The sequence below is a fragment of the Plecotus auritus genome (genome assembly GCF_963455305.1).
Source record: "Plecotus auritus genome assembly, chromosome: 10".
NCBI classification, from domain to species: domain Eukaryota; kingdom Metazoa; phylum Chordata; class Mammalia; order Chiroptera; family Vespertilionidae; genus Plecotus; species Plecotus auritus.
Window position 1 is genome coordinate 26,651,749 of NC_137785.1, and position 12,484 is coordinate 26,664,232.

The window sequence follows — 12,484 nt, forward strand, 5'->3', positions numbered from 1 at the left end:
CCTTTGGCCAAGTAGCCTTATTCCTTTTGGCTAACTTTTTAGGATCCTCTTTGGTTTTAGGACATTTCCAGCGTGCCAAAGGATGTGCTCTTTCTTCAGCTCTGGGAAACTCTCTTGTTTCATTTATTTGAGAATTTCTTCTGCTCTTTTTCTCTTTCCCAAGTTCCTGTTAGATTGATAATGGACATCTTGACCTCCTGAATCTATCTTTATCTTCTTCCTGTGTCATTTTATTCTTATATCTGAGAGAAGGCTTCAATTTATCTTCCAATCCTATTTTAAACTAGAGGCATGGTGCATGGATTGCGCCCTCTTGTAATCTGGACCCCTTGGCGGATGTTGGACTTCTGGTTTCAGCCTGATCCCTGCAGGCCAGGCCCAGGGACCCCAGCGGTGCACGAATCCATGCACCTGTCCTCTAGTATGCATATAAGATCTTTGGTTAATCTCTTCCCGCCCTCCCTCCGCTTTCTCTGAGATTCATCAGTCTGTTCCATGTTTCCATGTCTGTGCGTTGAGCGTCTGCCCCCTGGTGGTCACTGCACATTATAGCTACCAGTTGAACAGTCGCTTAGGCTTTTTATATATATAGATTTTGTATTTTGATTATTGAAATGTTAATTTCCAAGAGTGTATTTGTTCTGTTCCTTTTTCATAGTAGCTTATTGTTTTTTAATGCATTATCTTCTTGACACTGAGGATACAAATAAGGATTGTTTCTTTTTTTGTTTTCTAATTTCTTTCATTTAATGTTGCTGTTGTCTTTTAAAAAATACTGGCTTCTTGCTTCATATGGCAAGTACTCAATTATTGGTAATTGCTGTGTAAAGCAAGAGGAAGCTAGTAGATCTGAGTCTGTGGGGCTGGTTTTGAAAATGTGTGGGTTTCCCTTTGGGTGATTGGGAACTTGTGCTTGGACCTGGAATGCCAGGTAGCTGAGATATTTTATCTGGGCATTTCAGGAAAAGGAAGACCCCTTTGGTTGGAGGTGTCCCACTTGGTGTAGAGCAGCGGTTGCCAACCTTTTGGACCTCACAGACCACCGGTTGGCAACCGCTGTTCCAAAGGTTTCCTTAAATCAGCAGTTGCCAACCTATCAGACCTCACGGACCACCAGTGGTTCATGGACCACCGGTTGGGGACCGCTGGTCTAGAGGGCCTCTTGTACAGCTCTTCTGTACTAGGGCTGTCTTCTGTGTGCAGGCACAGACTTCAGGTTCTGCTGAGAGTCCTGGGTTTTGGGTCCCAGCATGCTGCATGTGGGCTTAGAGCCCTCCTTTGGTTGTACCCACTCTTGTATGCTCTATCTTGCTGTTTCCTTTGTCATCATTAGATTCTCTTAGTCTGCCAGAAATTTGTAAAATCTCTTGTCTGCCTTCTTATTTTCTTTCTTGTGGGTTTATTATATGCTGTTAAATTTATTTTAATGGGATGAGCAGTGATCACGTGTGTAACAGCAAGTTCCTTACTGTGAGCAGGAATTCCAGAACCTGTTCTCATCATCATTGTGCTCTTTCTCTCTCCTGCCTCCCAGTGGTCTAGGTGATGATGCCCACTGTCAGTGGGACACGGGGCCAGTCATGATCCCCATGGCTGTTTCCATATTACAAGTGTGGGTGGATGGTGTTCGTTCCCAGTGGAGGTTCTCCTGGCTCTGCAGCCTTGAAGTGGGTGCCAGGCTCAGCTGGGGAAGGTCAACCATAGGTGGGTCTTGTAGCAAAGATTGTGATTTCAGATTCTTTAGTCGGCTTTTGCTATCAGTGTTCTAAGAGAGCCTTTCAGCACTTCAAAGTTTAAGGAATGCCTCTAGTTAAGCAGTGATTACTGAACTCAAAGTGTAATTGTGATGCATTGTAGTCTAGTGTCCTTTGAAGATTGCACACAGTGAAATGCATCTGCTGTGTTTGCCAAGGCCTTGCTAGTGAAGTGGTCCACAGGCCAGCAACATCACCACACTAGGCATTTTAGGGAAATGCATATTCCCAGGCCCTGCCCAGACATATGGAATCAGAATCTGCAGTTTTATAAACTTAATTTTGAAGTAATTTTACAAAAGAGTTGCAAAAATTGTTTGGAGAGCTTCCCTGCTCCGTTCACCTACTTCCCCTAATGCTGACACCTTACCAAATATCCTTAGGAAAACCAGAAAATTAACATATCGGCACAGTATGTTAACTAAATTATAGACCTTACTGAACTTCATCAATTTTCCACTAATAACCTTTTTCTGTTTCAGGATCTAATCCAGGATCCCACAGTTTATTCAGTTGTTCCGTCTTCTTAAATCTCCAATCTGTGGTATTACATAGCCCCAAAGTATCTCTCCTAAGATATTTGTAAATTGCAAAGGGAAAATTAGTAGCATCAAAGTACAAAAACCCAGCAGATACCGCCTTAACATCACCACTAATAATACATAATAATATCAGGTATGATCCACTGAGACAAAATGCATACCCTCAGTCTAATCATGAGAAAACTCATGAGGGACATTTGCCAAAATACTGCCAAGTGCTTTTCAGAAATGTCCCTTTTTTTTTTTTTTTTTTCCCTTAACATTTATTTTCTCATAGTTCTGGAGACTAGAAATCTTATATCAAGATGTCAGCAGGTTTGGTTCCTTCTCCAGCCTCTCTTTGGTTTGCAGATAGATGGCCACGTTGTATCCTCCCATCGTCTTTCCTCTGTACATATTTGTCTAATGTCCCTTTGTTTGTCAAAATTTTCTTTTTTTTATAAGGATACCAGTCAGGTTGGGTTAGGGCCCACCTTAATGGCTCATTTTAACTTAACCATATCTTTAAAGGCCCTGTGTCCAAATACAGTTACATTCTGAGATACTGGGACTAAGGTTTCAATATGAATTTGGGCGGGGGGAATGACACAATTCAGTCCATAACAGGTGACAGTATGGCAGATTTACTTTTCCTAAATATTTTCTACAATCTCTATAATGTTTCAATATTTTACAAGGAATCTAATCTTTTTCCTATATAATAAAAGCCAAATATGCTAAGTGTCTGATCCTCTGTCCAGTCAAAGTGTAATATGCTAATGATATGCTAAGGCCACTCAACCACTCGCTCTGACGTGCACCGACTACCAGGGGGCAGACAGTCGACCAGTCCACCAGTCGCTATGATGTGCACTGACCACCAGGGGACAGACGCTCCGACTGGTAGGTTAGCTTGCTGCTGGGGTCCAGCCGATTGGGACTGAGCAAGATGGGCCAGACATGTCCTGGAGCCCTCACGCAGTCCCTTGCCAGCTGGCTAACCTCCTGCATCCCTCCCCGCCCCGATTGTGCACCGGTGGGGTCCCTTGGCCTGACCTGCGCCCTCTCGCAATCAGACCCTTTGGGGGATGTTGGAGGGCTGGTTTTGACCCAATCCCACAGGCCAGGCTGAGGGACCCCACTGGTGCACAAATATACACACATGTGCGTGCGGCTAATATGCAGAGTGTCCCCTTGGGAGCTGGACCAGGAGACTGGGAGTTCGATTGCTTGCTATGACGTGCGCTGACCACCAGAGGGCGGCTCGGAACATGGGTGACCGTGGCAGCGGGATGCTGAGGGAGCAAGGGAAGGAGGAGGCAGGAAGGTGGGGAACCTGATTGGTCCTGACGCTGGCCAGGCCTAGGGACCCTACCTGTGCATGAATTTCATGCAGTGAGCCTCTAGTTATTTTATAATTTGGAAAAGCAACATTGTTAGAACAAAACAAAAGTATTTGTGTTTACATTTAAAATATAGTAAGATTCTGTGTGTGATAATTATAGTTTTTTCATTTACATGAAATGTCTTCTGGGCATTTGAAAGTCACAAGAGATGCCGGACAATTCTTTGTTGTGAAGGATTAACCCAAGCATTACAGGATATACAGCGACCCCTTCCCTTACAGTTGCCAGTGGCACCCCTTCTCCATCACTTTGGCAACCAGAAAATATCTATCATGGTTTAAAAAAAACTCCATTGATCATCACCACTTTAAAGTATAATTTTATACTAATATTTGCAAATGTTTTCTCACCCCTTTTAAAGTAACAGAGGAAGAAATAATGCTATTTACCTTCAGCTGTGCCAGTGGGAAGGTTGTCTGTGTCTCAGTACTGGCAGTTTCATGATAGCTAAAGTTGTCGAAAGAAAATGAAGCCTCTTTTGCTGCAGTTTATCCAAATCTTGATGCTCAGGAGAAAATATAATAATAGCAAATGGGTAGTGAACCCTGAATATATGCCAGGCACTGTCCTAGTTCTCTACATATGCAAAAATTCATTTGTTTGCAATAACCATGTGAGGTAAGCTCACCTGAATTAAGCACTTTTATTATGGCATGTGATCGGCACAGAAACAATGAGATTGCTACAGTTTTGGAAACTGATGCTCAAATCTCTTTTGGGAAGCAGACAGCTTATATATATATATACTTTATTACATGTACATAGTAATGTCAAAGTTATTGCCACAGTGAAAATGTAGAGAACCAAAGAAATGCTGTGAATATATTTTCCAAAACTATTTAACTTAGCAGTCAATCACTTACTGAATATTCTGAGGTTCTAAGTTACTTATTTAATAAGCTGTATTGTGGAGAAGTGATTTATGACATATTGGTTTTCCCCAGAAGTTAATGTAAAACAACTCAGTTGGGCTAATAGTAGCCCCAATTTTGTGAACTGATATTTCTCTCCTAAAACAGAAGCATTATTGTGACAAATTCAATAAAAGGCTTTATTTTTATTTTGTTTGTTTGTTTGTTTGTTTTATTTTATTAAGAAAAGGCAGTTCCAGAGATTTTTGAGAAAACTAATTTTTATGCCCTGAATTCTTGGGGCATCACCTACTTGGTGTAATTGTTAGTATCAGCTGAAGTAAAATCTTACAAAGACTGTCAGAAAATGCATAAAAGGCAAATAGGTATGGTTTCTAGCATACCCATACTCCTTTCTTTTCTGTTGTGGTTTAAAGTTGATTATGAATAATACTTCAGGAAATAAACTTTAGGTTTTGATAAAATTGGAAAAAAATTATAAACTTTTCTTTTTAAAATATGTTCTATTGATTTCAGAGAGAGGGAGGGAAAAGGGAGAGAAAGATAGAAACATTAATGATGAGAGAATCATTGATCAGCTGCCTCCTGCATGCATCTTACTGGGGACTGAGCCTGAAACCTGGGCATGTGTCCCAACAGGAAATTGAACTGTGATCTCTCGTTCATAGATTGACACTCAACCACTGAGCAACACTGGCTGGGCAAAAATTATAAATTTAATAAGCTTTTTCTTTTTCTTTTTTTCTCTTTGTATTTCCCTCACCACATAGTAGTCTGGGGATCTTTTTCTGATCCACTGTTTTGAGTTCAATGCATTTGCTTTTTTTTAGGTTGATTTTCAGGATAAAGCAGTTTATCTTAAAACTTAGACTTTTCACAAACATTTTCCTTTTATTATTGTAAAACAACACATCAATGTAAAAGAAAATTCTGAAAAAACCCCTCTAATCCTACCACATTAATGTTATCTATCTGAGAATATTTTTCCAGTTTTTATCTGCAAAAGACATTTTTTAACATAATTTGTCTACATATGTACATAACATTTTCAGTGACTTTTACTTAAAAACATGATAGTTATTTTCCTTGTTCCCATACTTCTCATGATAATCTAATCCATTTCTTTGAGTGGATGTATCATAACTTGCTTAGCAGTTTTTTTATTTGGCATTTAGGTTGTTTCTAGTTAGTCTATATTCTAGATGGAATGTGGCCATGAATAGAAGTGTCCAGTCCTGAAAGATGGAAAGACTCTCTTTGCATTTAAAAAGTTGCCAGGGTTGCATATTCACTTGGATGTTGAAGAAATACTTCCTGTGTTAGATGGTTGTCAAGGAAATAAGAAATAATGAACCACAAACATTGTTTTGTGTGTTGGTTATTTAGGTGTGCTAGGCACAGGTTCTAGATGATTTTTCATTAATGGTTTATTGATAACATCTGTTATAGCTTATTCGCCTTAGTTTTTCCTTATCTTCATCTGTGCTATATGTATCCTGAAAACATTAGCAATACAATTAATATGTTACATGATAGTGCAAGACTGACTTTAAAATGCCCATGTACAATAAACATTTTCTCATTTTGAAGAAAAGACTTTTGGGGGGGGAAATACACATTAAGGGTCTCAATGAGAATGTCTCCGATAAAAGCTTTAAAAGCCCTCCCTATACCAGAGGTAAATAAAGATTGTTATTGTGTTCTCTGATTTCACATAAAAACAAAATCACATAATGAATTGTTGGTCAGAAGTACTCTGAATCATTCTGAAATATTCATTTTTGGGAATGTGAAGTGTTTTAGGATTTTGAGAGCAAATATTGAGTGGGATCACATGGTTGCAGTTTGCTCTTAAAAAGCTATACTTGTTTTCTTGTTCACGGACAGTTTTGGAGCTCATTTAGCACATCACAGAACAAGAATCTTAGCAGTCATCTCTGCCTTCGCAAATAGTTTTAAAAATAGTTAACTTCTAGGTTTTCCACTTTTGTGCACGATGTGAAACCACTTAAAAACAAGAGCCTCAGCTACTCATCTCATTTATGCCCTCTGCCTTGCCTTTGGCTCTGTCCACTGTCCAGGGCTGTGCTTAGCCTGTCTCCATGGAAGAGAGGGTGCCTGTCCTCAGTCGTAAAGTCAAGGAGCAGAAGGAATGCTCTTGACCCCTTCTCCCCATTGCAGTGGTGAGGTTGGGCATCCACACCATAGTGCTCCAAAGTAAGTCTCTTAAGTGGAAGTGGAGCTTGGCATCAGCACCCAGAGCCTCCCATTGCTTGAAACCTGTGGATATTCTTGAATTAAAATATGATAGAACCATTTACTTCTTAAACCACAAGCAGGTAGTTTGCCACAAATGCTGTAAAATCATGAAATGGGTTCCTATTTTGAATTGACTTCTCTGCATTTTCCACATTTACCCATAGTTAGGAACTGTCCGATATGATTAAAAAGTTTTGGACTATTTACTTCCATGATGGAGTGACAGTAAAGTTTACTTTGTCTCTTTAAGAAGCCTCACATTGGGGAGGGTGGGATGGTGGTGGTGTGAATGGTGGGTACCCCAGACAGGTAACACACAAGGTGGGATTTCTTACAAGGTCTGAGCATGGAAGAATAAAATCTGCCTAAAAGGCCAAAGAAGGTGAAGAGATAAGAATAGTTTTTTTTAGTTAAATCCCTGAAAAAGTTGATAAGTGGAATTGAATGTGGGGAAATTGACTACCATTACCTTGTCCTAATTTGTTTTTATATTAGCATTTTAAATAGTTGAGCACTAATAAGGCACCAAAAATGAAAGTTGGGCAGAGGACCCAGGTGGGGGTGGAGGCCTGGCTATTGTTACGGAATTTACCAGGTGACTGAAAAATACACTGGGAGTATTCGGAGATTCAGGAAAACCCATTTATTTTCAGATGTATTAGTACAGTGACCCAGGGGAGCCTGTTTTCAAATCCTGAGTGAGTGACGGTGGAGGAAGCTTTCCCTTTATACCCTTGGGTTTCTTTGTTCCCCCAATATGGCAGGCTTTCACACCTTTCGTGGGCTTTGCAAAAAGCCCCCTGTGTTGGTATGGGGAACGTGAGACCACACCCAAAGGCCTGGCCTGGCACCAGTGCTGATAACCCCCTCTGGGGGTTGTGTATGGTTCATGGTTTAATGGCCTCTGTAAAATGGGAGTATTCTGGGAAAGAGGTTCTGCAAGACAGGACAGGCATCAATGGAGTTAATTATCGGCTAGCAAGAGTGTGCCTTGGAAGGCAAGTTACTGGCACAGATTCAGATTGCTAGGGCACCATCCCCCCTCTCCCCCTGCCAAATGTCTTATTTTCCCCTTCATTCTGACCAGAGCACTGTCAGGAAACCTGGGCCTGCATTGAACCAGTCAGCCTGTGGCCTTTGCGATTGTACTGACAAACCTTTTAGTAATAGAGATTTACATTGTGTGCTTCAAAAGGTGCTGCTTGTAGTCTCCAGTGATTTTTCCTTTTTCCTTAAGGTGGAAAATCATCAAATAACTTGAAGCAAAAGTTAACCTTTTTGAATTAGAAATGGGTTTGGATAAACTGGCAGTGAAAACATGGTATGTGTGCTGCTGGCATTTCCTTATTGGTGTGACTACATGTCCCCTGAATATGGCCAGGGACACAGGCATCTTAATCTTACTATATGGAGCAGGGAAGAACTCATGCTGCAGTTCCTGCTGTCACCATGAAGTGCAGCCCTGCAATTCCGTTGGTAGGTGGGTAGCCAGGTTGGGATCTGCTGTTGCCAAGCCCGCCTTATGGATACTCTCATCAATGGGAGTTGGGGATGGGCCTTGGGAGCAAAGTACTGTGTTAGGCTTTTATGCCCAGAACACTTCTCTGAAGATGCCAAGTAGTTCACAACCCACGTGTTTAGACTGACTGACTGGTGTTCTGTTAACCATTTAAAAGTTGCAGCTGTCCGGGGCAAGGACTGTTTTCAATTAATTGAAATTACACATTTTAATATTTGCAGGATTTAACTAATTTCACTTTTTATTTTTGCAAAGTGAGGACTTAATATTTATTGTTATTTTAAATTTGTGTAATTTAAATTTGTATAATTTGTATTTGTATAAAATGCAATCATACTATGTTTGGGAGGAGAAAGGAAACTCAAGGGCGTACAATAAGATGAAAGCAAATACATACTGCTAGGGGTTCCCTCCACACATAGCTGTTAATAAAAAATTCAGTTGAGCTTGCTTCATGGATTCTCCCAGGATCATTCAAGAGTCAGTAAGGCTGCTTTGCCTTATTGGGATATCTATGAATCCATTATAATCTGAATCAGAAATTGCTCTTTATAGCTAACAGGAGGTGGATCAGCAAGAGCCAATCCAGGCCTGTAGGTAACTGAACAATCCAGTAATAGCGGAGGCATCTCTAAGGAGGTCAAGATTACTATTCTTCAATAATTGTCTTTAATTTCTTTATCCCTCAGTCTCAAGAGGCAGTTTCAAGATTCTGTAGATGCTGTGGACATCATTAAACTAGGGCAGAGGTCAACAAACATTTTCTGTTTAAGGGTCAGGTAAATATTTTTGGTTTTGGGATCTCTCTCACAGCTGCTCAACTCTGTTTGCCCTTTGAGGGTGGAACCTGAATGGGGATGGCTGTTTTTCAATAAAACCTAACCTACAAAAACTGACACCAGGCTAGATTTGGCCCTTGGGCTGTAGTTTGTGAATTCCCAAGCTCTAGACTAAAAGTTCTAGTGCAAGTTGGAGAAAGAAATCATGGTTGGAAGTTCAATAACAGTATGATGATAGTAAAGCATACTTTGGTGCCAAGCAATGTGTAAAGTATCATTTTAGGCATTACTCTCTTAGTCTTCTCTAGCATCCATGCTCTTCACTGCTGACTTGGAGAGTTTGGGGGCAATCTGGAGGGATCTACTGAACCATCTCTGAGAGTGTAGGTCAGAATCTTTTAGTTTATTTTAGGAAAATCTACTAGGAAAGAAATTGTCAGTGGTAGTCTCTTAGAAGTATGATTAGCATTGGCAAAGTCACCTTCAAATGAAAATGCTTCTATCCATCCTCACTTACCCGCCTTTGGAGAAAAAGCCTCAACAACTTCATAGGAATTTTTTTTTTTTAGGCTTAGAAGTTGTAAGAATTGTACAAAGAATTGTATAGTTTCCTAGATTCTCAGATGTTAATATTCCATATTTGCTTTACCGTTTCTATAACTGTGTATATGTGTGTGTGTATATACATATTTTTTCTGAAGTTTGACATATCTCTTTACTTTTAAATACATTTTTAAAAACTATATTTTTATTGATTTCAGAGAGGGATAGAGAGATAGAAACATCAATGATGAGAATCATCAGTTGGCTGCCTCTTGCACGCCCCCTACTGGGGACCGAGCCAGCAACCGGGGCATGTGCCCTTGACTGGAATCGAACCTGGGACCCTTCAGTGCACAGGCCAACTGAAGCAAACTGGCTAGGGCAAGTGTCTGTCTTAAAAACAAGGACATGTTATATAACCACAGTACAATTATTAAAATTAAGAATTTATCATTGATGCAGCTCTACTATCTAAGCAACAGATCTAAATCAGATTTTACTAATTATCTCAATAATGTCCTTTATACTGATAGAAAAGGGGACTCCTTTATGAACTTTGATGAATATATTTTTCCCCAGGAATATTTGGCCCCTATGATGATACTGTGGTGGATGTGTCTGCCAGGGCCATGTGTGGTCAGCCAGTGTCTGCCACATGACCTTAGTGGGCCTCCCCATGCTTTTGTCCATTTGCTGCTTTAGATCATGTAAACTAGTTCTCCTTGGTTATCCACTCTGCCTCTGAGGGGTTGCACTTGTCTGACATCTGTTGTGTGGGTCAAAAACCTCTGGAATGTTCCCTGCGTCTACATCTGCCACCTGCCATTGTTAACTTTGTTATTTGTTCTAATGACTGCTCAGGTTGGGAGTTAATTTTCTTTTGTTTTTATGTTGCTGGTTAGGATTATAAATTCCCTTAACATTTTGGCATAATCTAGTTGTTGGGTTTGGTTTCTGTAAAATTGTGAGGTGGACAAAGAAGATTAGGGTATTTAACCCTGAACTGCTGACCACCTTCCTCCCCAAGCTTTGCAGTATGAGGCAATAAACTGGAGGAACAGAGGGGTGATAAAAGGATTTCAGTTTTTAGAGGGAGCTGAGAGATGGATGGATGCACAGACCCAAGCTCCAGGGAAAGGAAACAAGAACACATGGTGATGGCTAACATGTGGGCTTAGTTAAGGACACAAAATGTGTTACTGTGGGAGTGTGCTCTGTTTCCTCCCCATTCCACTTCTTTACTGCTCTCTGGTCTCATGTTACCCTAATATTCATGGTGTATGTTTCAGATAAGGGGAGCATTTAGGGATGGGCCTATTTCTGTGAAATGGGAACACACCTACATCAAAGGTTGGGAAGATTAAATGAGATAATGTTTAATATAGTGTTTAGGATTCAATAAATGGTAGCTCCTATAATTGTTATCAACTTTACCTGTCAGGTCCTATATCTTTTTATGCTTGTTAACCTCAAATGGTGCTGATTTAATTGATAGAGGTTTGCATATAGTATGAATTTTGTCTGTGATAAACTTACATCATATAATTTTAGATATTTAAAATTGGACAGGAGCTTAGAGGTATTGTAAATTAGTACAAGTTGCTAATTAAAAGCTTGGCTGTGATTGTAAAGTATACACTTGTTAACAAGTGCAAGAACCTACGATAACTGCACTTCTGTGAGGAACCTGCCAGTACCACATGTAGACCCACACTCTGAGGGTGTGGAATCACACAGCCCCCTGTCCCAGCAGATGTCCTTGATAGTCTTTGGGGTTAAGACACCCTCCTGTTCTCTCCAGGGAAGTGACTTTTCTGTTGTGCTTTTTAATTGTAAACTAGAGGCCCAGTGCATGAAATTTGTGCACGGGGTTGGGGGGGGGGGAGGTGTCCCTCAGTCTAGCCTGCACCCTCTCCAATCTGGGACCCTTTGAGGGATGTTCAACAGCCCGTTTGGCCAGCCTGGGTGAGGGGCTGAGGGCTGTTTTCAAGCTGGCCATGCCCCCTTCAGGGTGGGGGTCCCTGCTGGGGTGCCTCGCCAGCCTGGGTGAGGGGCTGATGGCTGTTTGCAGGCTGGCCACACCACCTGGCGACCCAAGCTTCCAGCCCCTCCTTTTTTTTCTTTTTCTTTTCAGTGCCTCCTTGAGCGGAGGCCAGGGCGCCTGGAAGCAGGTATCTGGGATTTATTTATCTTCTATAATTGAAACTTCGTAGCCTTGAGCGGAGGCCAGGGCCGGCCAGGGCGGGCAGTAAGCTTGGCTTCCTCCCTCACTGGGGGCAACCCAAGCCTCCTGCTCGCTCCAGCTCTGTGGCCGCTGCCATCTTTGTTGGGTTAATTTGCATACTGCTCCTGATTGGCTGGTGGGTGTAGCAGAGTGATGGTCAATTTGCATGTTTTTCTTTTATTAGTGTAGATTGTTATTACTATATGGTGTTGTAATTTTGGTGTATTATTTGATATTCAGTGATAATTTTAAATTCTATTAGATGATTTTACACAATTTGCAATGTTGAGTATGAATTCGTACTGTCTTAGGGCCATTATTTCTTATAACAACAGCTGGAGTGACTTAGTTGGTTGAGCATTTGTCCTGTGCACCAAAAAGTTGCCTGTTTGATCCTTGGTCCAGGGCATGTACAGAAGGCAACCAATCAATGTTTCTCTCTCTCTCTCTCTCTCTCTCTCTCTCTCTCTCTCTCTTTCTCTCTCCTCTCTCTCTCAACATGTCCTTGGGTAAGGCTTAAAGAAAAGAAAAGAATATATGTAAGTGGTTAAATGACTTTAAAATTTTATCCTAATTCAGTATCTGATTATAAAGTGAGCTATAGTTG

General features: G+C 40.9%; 1 protein-coding gene across 6 annotated transcripts in view; it reads left to right on the plus strand.

Moving 5' to 3' along the window:
• BANP (BTG3 associated nuclear protein) overlaps positions 1-12,484 on the plus strand; it is a 160,710-nt gene that overhangs the window by 2,557 nt on the left and 145,669 nt on the right. The window lies entirely within an intron of this gene.